General features: G+C 39.6%; 1 non-coding gene across 1 annotated transcript; it reads right to left on the bottom strand.

Annotated features, from left to right (window-relative positions):
• Positions 1 to 2,106: 2,106 nt before the first annotated feature.
• On the bottom strand, positions 2,107 to 2,214 carry LOC113200352 (U6 spliceosomal RNA). The gene has a single exon (XR_003303042.1). It is a non-coding gene; the product is annotated as a U6 spliceosomal RNA (small nuclear RNA).
• Positions 2,215 to 8,994: the final 6,780 nt, after the last annotated feature.

Here is an 8,994-nt window from a genome sequence, read left to right as displayed (position 1 = left end):
TCTATTTAAGTGTTTGAACATATGTCAGACTCTGAGCTGCTTTTACTCACAAACACTACAGATGCCAATGTGTGGGGATTTTTCTACACCAACAATGGTTCTCCAACTCTCCAGACAGCAACTGGGTGTCCAACAATTCAATTCAATTGACACTACTCAGAGTTCGTGTCATACCCCACAAGTTAAGGGCTTGATCCCACAAGACTGGCTCTGCTTGAGATACCAATTGAAAAATCCCAGCCAGTTGTGGCAGTGACATCTGCCTGTAATCCCAGCTACTCAAGAGGCTCAGGAAGGAGGATTGCAAATTCAGGGCCAGCCTCAGCAATTTAGTGAGACCCCATCACAAAATAAAAAATTAAAAGGACTTGGGATGAGGCTCAGTGGTAAAGCACCCCTTGGTCCGCTCCTAAATACCCCCTCCTAAAAAAAGGAAAAAAAATCCCAGGCCTCCAGGACTTCTGACCCCCTCCTTAGGTTTGATAATTTGTTAGAATGGTTCACAGAACTCAGGAAACACTTCATTTACTATTACTGATTTATTTTAAAGTAGATATGACTCAGCAAGAAATAAATGGGAGAGATTATAGGGTGAGATGTGGGGGAGGGAACACCCTCCCAGAATCTTTATGTGCTCACCAACACAGAGTCTTTATGAGGTTTCATCACATAGGCATGATTGATGAAGTCACCAGCCATTGGTGATTAACTCAATCTCCAGTTCCTTTCCCTTCCCAAGAGGCCCCGGTCTTCTAATCACTTGGTGGTTTTCTCTGGCAACCAGCCTCTACTCTGAAGTTACTGAGGTGCCCACCAAGGGCCACCTCGTTAGTATAAACTCAGGTATGGTTGAAGGGCTTGTTATGAATAACAAGCTGCGTCTTGTAAGGGTCCGGCGAAACGTCGGAGTAAGAGACCACAAGAGACTGTCTTATGCAACAACAGAAGGGTGGGTTTATTTGGAGACCAGCATGCTAGGGCTCCAAATAAACCCACCCTTCTGTTGTTGCATAGGGCTCCAAATAAACCCACCCTTCTGTTGTTGCATAAGACAGTCTCTTGTGGTCTCTTACTCCGACGTTTCGCCGGACCCTTACAGTCTCACCTCATGACTCTGGAAATTACAGGATTTTTAGCGGTGTGCTAGGAATCAGGAACAGAGACTACATATGTTTCTTATTATATTGTAATATCTCACATATGATTATAATAGTAACTGTGTTAGTATCCCTCTCTGATAATTCTAATATCTAATATCTGTCAGTTCTGAGTCACTGTGGGGTTGTTTTTGTTGTTATTGTTGTTTGTTTGTTTTGGTATCGGTGATTTAACTCAGGATGCTCTACCACTGAGTTATATCCCCAGTCCTTTTATTAAATCTTATTTTGAGACAGGGTCTCCGTTAGTTGCCCAGAGTGGTCTCAAACTTGGAATTTTCCTGCCTCAGCTTCCTGAGTCATCAGGATTATAGGTGTATGCCACCTTGCCTGGTTCTGAGTCAGTTTGCTTTTGTTTAAAGACAAAAAAATCTTCAAATTTATTGCCTTTCTTTACCTAACCCACCAAAAGAAATTTTTCTCAGTACTGCTATTCCTTTCCACAAAACAAAAGCAAATAATTCAGACATTCTTTGTCATTCAAAAAGCAAAGAAAATCTTTTCTATTGCCAACACTCTTCATCTGATTTTTAAAAAACCATCTTAAACCACTTCTCCATTATCAAGTTGAGCCTGTTCTTTTTCTTCTTAAGTTAATGTTTTATTTTATATTTTTATTGATGAATTATAATTATGCATAATAGTGGGATTCACTATGCATTATATTTGTACTTCCACATAACATAATTTGATCAATCTCATTCTCCAGTACCTTCTCTGTCCCTGCCCTCCTTCCTCTCCTCAATCATCTTGCTCTACTCTATTGATATCCCTTCTTTTATTGTTATCTTAATTAGTGAGCTATATATATAAAATTAATTGTGGTATATTCATACATGCACATAGCATAATTTAGTAGATTTTATTCCCCAGTACTTCCCCTTGATCCTCTCCCTCTGCTCTACTGGTCTTCCTTCTATTTTCATGAGATTCCCCCTCCCTTTTTATTACAAACATGGAACACACAAATAAGAATTTGTGTCATCCTTGCTCAGGGACCAAGCTAATCTTCTCTGTATCATTCCAGTGTTAGTATATGTGTTGCCAAATTGAGCACTGAATGGGTTTTTTTTTTTTGGTTTGTTTGTTTGTTTTTTTGGTACTGGGGATTGAACCCAGGGGTGTTTAACCACTGAGCCACATCCCAGTCCTTTTTTTTTTTTTTTTTTTTTTTGGCCAGAGTACCTTTTTATTTTTTATTCTGAGTTGCTTAGGGCCTCACTAAATTGCTGAGGCTGGCTTTGAACTTGTGATCCTCCTGCCTCAGCCTCTTGAGCTACTGGGATTACAGGCATGCACCATCATGCCTGGCACTGTATTGGTTTTGATTGATTTATTATTTCCTTATAGACAATGTTTTCCTACAAAATTATTCCTGGAAATCTTTGATTGGATCTCAGATATTGCTGGATTTTTTTATGGTACTAGCAGTTTAATCTAGAGCCTTGAACATGTTAGGTGAGCACTGAGCTATATCCACAGTCCTTTTTATTTATTTATTTTATGAGACAGAATTTCACTAAATTGTCCTGGCTGGCCTCAGACTTGTAATCTTCCTGATCCTCCTGCCTCAGTCACCTGAGTAGCTGAGATTACAGGCCTGTACCACTAGGCCCAGTTCTATTTTTCTTTCTTTATTAAATTAACATATAATATTGTATGTATTTATGGTATACAACATGTTTTGAAATATATATATACATTGTGAAATGACTAAAATCTAGGAAATTAGCATATGTAGTGCCTCACATAGTTATCATTTGGTGGTAAGAACACTTACCATCTCTCTTAGCAGTTTTTAAGAATATATTAGAAAAAAATATATTAGTAGAGGTCAGGCATGCATGGTGGTGAGCACCTATAATCTCAGCAACTTGCGGGGCTGAGGCAGGAGGATCATAAGTTCGAGGCCAGCCTCAGCAATTTAGCAAGGCCCTAAGCAACTTAGTGAGACCAGGTTTCAAAATAAAACATAAGAAAAAGGGCTGGAGATGTGGCTCAGTACTTAAGCATCTTTGGTTCAATCCCAGTGCTACCACACACACACAAAAAAAAAGGTGGTGTTGGCAGGGGTTGTAGTTCAGTGGTAGAGCACTTGCCTAGTATCTGTGAGGCCCTGGGTTTGATTCCCGAGCACTGAAAAAAGAAAGAAAGAATCCATTGGTTGTAAAGATGTGAATTTATTTTACGGCTCTCTATACTGTTCCATTGGTCAGTATGTTTGTTTTTATGCTGGTATCATGCTATTTTGATCATTATAACTTTATAGTATAGTTTGAAATCATGTAGTGTGAAGCTTTTAGCTTTGTTCTTTCTCAAGATGACTGAGGCAGGAGGATTACAAGTCTGAGGCTAGCCAGGACAATTTACAAAAGACATTCAGGGTCTTTTGTAATTCCATATAAATTTTAGTTTTTTTAAAAAAAATTCTGTAAGAAATCCTTAACATTTTGGTAGGGATTGCATTGAATCTGTAGATCACTGAGCTACAGCTCCCATTGGATTTTTAAAATCCAAAAAAAAAAAGGTTAAAAAAAGTTTTTTTTGTGCCATCATAACCCTCATCCTTAAAAGTTTTTCCTTAGAACTAGACAAAAATTGATATAAACATGGGTATCTGTGTTTTTAAACTTTTCCTTAATATATCTTTTTAAAAAGTGTATATCTGGGCTGGGAACATATCTCATTTGGTAGAGTGCTTGCCTTTATGAACAAGGCCCTGGGTTCAATATCCAGAACCACACACACACAAAAAGTATACTCTTCCAGTGTAATAAGGAGATAGAAGGGAGAAATATAGACGTTAAAAAGAGAGAGCTAGGCAAGGTGGTGCTTGTCTATAATCCCAGCAATTTGAGAGGCTGAGGCAGGAAGATTGCAAGTTTGAAACCAGTCTTGACAACTTAGTGAGACCCTGTCTCCAAATAAAAATTGAAAAGGGCTGGAATGTATCTTAGTGATAAAGCACCCTTGGATTTAATCCCCAGTATCATATACACTAAAGATAAAGAGGGGCTGGGGGTGTGGCTCACTGGTAGAGCACTTGTGTAGCATGTACAAGGCCCTGGGTTCCAATTCTAACACGAGAAACAAGAGAGAGAAAAGAAAACAAGAAGAGGGAAAATGAGTAGCATGTGGATGAGGTTTACAGAAATGGACTGTACCCATTCACTCTTTCTGAATCTTTAGGTACAGTTTCCATAGAAGGCAATGCATGGCTGATCCTGGTTCCAAGCATCTGCCAATCACCACTCTGAGCTGGTCATTTCCTGTGTTAGCTACTCTATAAATGGTAAAAACAACATGTAAGATCTCCATAGAAGAACTCTTCAGTGTGAATATGTTTCAGGTATTGTTTAAAATGAACAGTGTCTGAAACCAGGATTCCAAGGAACCATTCAATTCCCCCCTTCCCATTGTACCCAGTTGGTCATATGGCAAAGGGAGAGAGGACTGTTTCTCTTCCATAAAAGGGCTGTTATTTCTTCCTTCCCTTCCTCTTTCTTTCCTTCCTTTCTCTCTCTCTCTCTTCCCCCTTCCTCCCTTCTTCCTCCCCTTCCTCTTTCCTTCCTTCCTTCTTTCCTTCCTTCCTTCCTTCCTTCCTTCCTTCCTTCCTTCCTTCCTTCCTTCCTTCCTTCCTTCCTTCCTTTCTTCTGCAGTATTGAGCATCAAACCTTCTCTCTCTCTCTCTTCCTTCTCCCTCCCTCCCTTCCTTCCTTCCTTCCTTTCTTTCTTCTGCAGTATTGGGCATCAAACCCAGGGGGTGTTTAAACAGTGAGCTACATCCCCAATTCTTTTTAGTTAGGGCCTTGCTAAATTGCCCAGTCTGGCTTTAAACTTGCAATCCTATTGCTTCAGTCTGAGGTTACAGGCATGTGTTCACCACGTCTGGCTTCCTCCCCATTTTCATAAGCATAGAAACACTGAAAACTTCATATGGTGCCATTGTGGTAATAGGCAGTGTTGAGGTGAAAAAAATTTACCTGTAAGAAAATAAGCTGAAACCGGGCACGGTGGCAGATGCTTGTAATCCCAGCATCTTGGGAGGCTGAGACAGAAGGATTGCAAGTTCAAAGCCAGCCTCAGCAACGGCAAGGCATTAAGCAACTCAGTGAGTCCCTGTCTCTAAATAAAATACAAAATAGGGCTGGGGATGTGGTTCAGTAGTCAAGTGCCCCTGAGTTCAATTCCTGGTACCCCCCGCCCCATCAAAAAAAAAAAAAAAGAAAAGAAGCTAAGGGCTGGGAATGTAGCTCAGTGGTAGAGCAGTTGCCCAGCATACACAAGGTCCTGGGTTCAATCACTCATTGGCACCACAATTTTTTTTTTAAATGGTTTGTTTGATATAAACCAAGACCCACCCAACAGAGTCTGACACTTTCAAGTAGGCTACTTTTTGCATGAATTACTTGTTGTTGACTACATCTGAAGCTCTAATCTTAGCAAACAGGTTGGAGCATGCAGGGAGAGTATGCCCTGAATCCACAGCTGGTGTGTGTCTCCAGGAGTTTTTTTTTTCTTTTTAATATTTTTAGTTAGAGATGGACACAGTACCTTTATTTTATTTATTTATTTTTATGTGGTGCTGAGGATGGAACCCGCCTCTCACATGCTAGACAAGCACTTTACCACTGAACCACAACCCCAGTCCTCCAGGGAGCTTTTTTTTAAAATTTTTTTTTTAGTTCTTGATAGACCTTTATTTTATTTATGTATATGCAGTGCTGAGAAACGAACCCAGTGCCTCACAGATTCCAGGCAAGTGTGCTACTGCTGAGCCCCAGCCCCAGCCCCTCAAGGGAGCTTTTTAATGGAGGGATTGATAGCTTTAATTTATTATTGCAATGCTAAGACATTTCTTATTTTTCCCATAGGTGTGTGTGTGTGTGTGTGTGTGTGTGTGTGTGTGTTGCTGGAGATTAAACACAGGGCTGTACATTGTTAGGCAAACACTGATCTGCATTGCTAGGTAGACACACATTGCTAGGCAAACACTGAGCTACATCCCCAAACCTTCTCATTTCTTTTTGGATTTAATTTTGAGGCAGGGTCTTGCTAAATTGCCCAGGATGGCCTCAAAGGTGATCTTCTTGTCTCAACCTCTCAAGTAGCTGAGATTACAGGCATGTGCTACCATTCTCAGCCTTATACTATCCTTCTATGACTATTTTTTTATGGTACCAAGGATTGAACCTGGGGCCTCATGTATGTTAGGCAAATGCTGTACCACTTATATCCCAGAGCCCTTTAGTATCCTTCTAACATCCCTGTTTTCCCTTCCCCACTTTTCCTCCAACAGTCTCCAAAGTAGAATTTGGGGAAAACCTGTTTTTTTTTTTTCATAGAATTTTGTAAATACTTTCAAGAAATCAGGAATTCTGTTTCTATTTTGGAAGTACAATTTTATTTTGTTTGGTTTTATTTTGTATTTTTCTGGTGCTGGGGATTTAATTCAGGACCTCAAACATACTAAACATTGGCTCTAGCACTGAACCACACCCCCAGCTCCAGAAATACAATTTTAAAAACTGTACCTTGTCAGGCATTGTAGTATATGCCTGTAATCCCAGCAACTCAGGAAGCTAAGGCAGGAGGATCAAAAAATCCAGGCCAGCCTGGGCAATTTAGTGAGACCCTGTCTCAATATAAAAACAAAAAGGACTAGCAATATAGCCCAATGTAGCACCCCTGGGTTCAATCCCCAGAGTTGCATGTGCGCGCGCGCACACACACACACACACACACACACACACACACACACACAAACCCAACAATCCTTTAGAAGTCACTTATCAATTTCACTGAAAATATACCTTCCCAAATTAATATTTGCATTTTAAAACATTTTAAATCAATGTTAGAGATAAAAACACAAATCATGTCCTAGAGCTTGGTAATGTACTCAAAATAGTGAATTATGTATGACAGACTTTATTCTCAAATCTCACAAGGTACTTCCTTTATCTGAAGTTAGCCCTTTTCAGGTGTTTCTTCCATGTCATCTTGCTCTAAGATAAAAAGGAGCACCTTTGATTCTAGTCAAACCCTGCTCCTGATTTCTCTTTCTGGTCTTGATCTTTGTCTGCAGCTGTAAAAGGAATATGTTGAATGATGCTTTTAACACAAAATTCTTGCCATTCTCAGTTTTCATAGTCCTAAGAACACAAATGAAATAGCAGAGTAACCTAAATTTTATGGGAATGAATCACTTGTTTAGTCTCTCTCTCTCTCTCTCTCTCTCTCTCTCTCTCTCTCGCTCTCTCTCTCTGTGTGTGTGTGTGTGTGTTAATATTCTAGGAAGAATATAATGACAATGAATGCATTTCTGAGCAAAATTAAACTATAGAGTTGGCACAATATGGCCAACAGTCTCTATGGCAACCTCTCTTGACTGTGTGTGCATATCATTTACTCATCCTGGTAAATCATATTTTATAATACAAATGGTTTTACATTCATGATCATGCATCTGTGATCATTAGTTATTTGTCTCTGTGGTGACTCTCTGCTATTGTTTCTGCTCAGGGATCTTATAAAAGCTGTAGAGGAGGTAGGTGGAGAAGACACAGGAGATGGATGACTCATTTTAACCTTTTCTGGAACAAACAGCTTGATTATTTTAGGGGGAAAATGACTTTAATATCTGCTTCCTCCCACCACCTGCAAACGTTTCTTGGTGAAATTACAGTGCCCCTTAGCAATGACCTTACCCTTCAACCACCGCTATCAGGCTAGGGCTACTTTTCAAGTGCTGTGTAGGCTTGAGAGTGCTTTGCATTTAAGTAATTCTGGGGAAAACTTTTGGTAGAAAGGCTCAATTGTTTTCTCCTTGTTGGAGACAATTCTTTGAGAATCTCATTTGCTGATATCTCATCGTGAGAGTTTAAGAATCACTACAGATCATCTTTATTAGCCTCATTAAACCAGATAGGCATACAAACCATAATGTGGCAAACCTGAGGCTTCTTGACATCATAGCTTAGACAGTCAGCTTAGATAGTTCAGACCACCACATCTTCAGGGCATATGCACTTGATAAAGCCCTTTCTCTCCATGACTTTCCATTAGTTTTCACCACGGTGTTAAAAATGTATCAATATCCCCTGGTGAGTTTGCCAGTATCATGGATGTGTCATCTCTCCTGTGAGCTGTGACAACAATAATGATAAGATAAGAAGGTCCACAGAAGGCAGGAATCCCTCTGTGACCCATGGGCTACTGTAAGGATGTCATCTTGGTCAAAGGAAGCATTTTGTTCTGTTCATGCATGGCTGAAGATCCAGGTTGAATGAGTGATTTGAACTGTTGTTCTTTGCTTATTAATTGCTTCTTTTAGAGGCAGGGTCATGCTGGGGATGTAGCTCAGTAGTAGAGTACTTGCCCAGCAGGTGTGAGGCTGTAAGACACCTGTAGATACCAAAATCTGTAGATGCTCAAATCTCTTATATAAAATGATGTAATATTTGCATAGAACCCACACAATATGCCCACATACTTCATTTTAAAATATATTTTTTCAACAGTAACACAGGTTTATTCAGAACTAAATTGCAGGGGTTCCCAGTGGTGACTGAGACCCCCCTCCCATATACTTTAAATTATTATTAATTTTTTTAGACTTTTATTTTTTATATCTTTGTTTTTATTTATTTACTTTTGTATGTGGTGCTGAGGATCAAACCCAGTGCCTCACACATGTGAGGTGAGCGCTCAGCCACTGAGCTACAATCCCAGCCCATACTTTATTTATAGATTACTTATAATAACTGATAAAATGTAAAAGCCCCATAAATAGTTGTTATACAGTATTGTTTAGGGAATAATGAAAAAAATGTCT

This window comes from Urocitellus parryii, chromosome X (genome assembly GCF_045843805.1).
Source record: "Urocitellus parryii isolate mUroPar1 chromosome X, mUroPar1.hap1, whole genome shotgun sequence".
NCBI classification, from domain to species: domain Eukaryota; kingdom Metazoa; phylum Chordata; class Mammalia; order Rodentia; family Sciuridae; genus Urocitellus; species Urocitellus parryii.
This window is presented reverse-complemented; position numbering and strand designations above follow the sequence as displayed.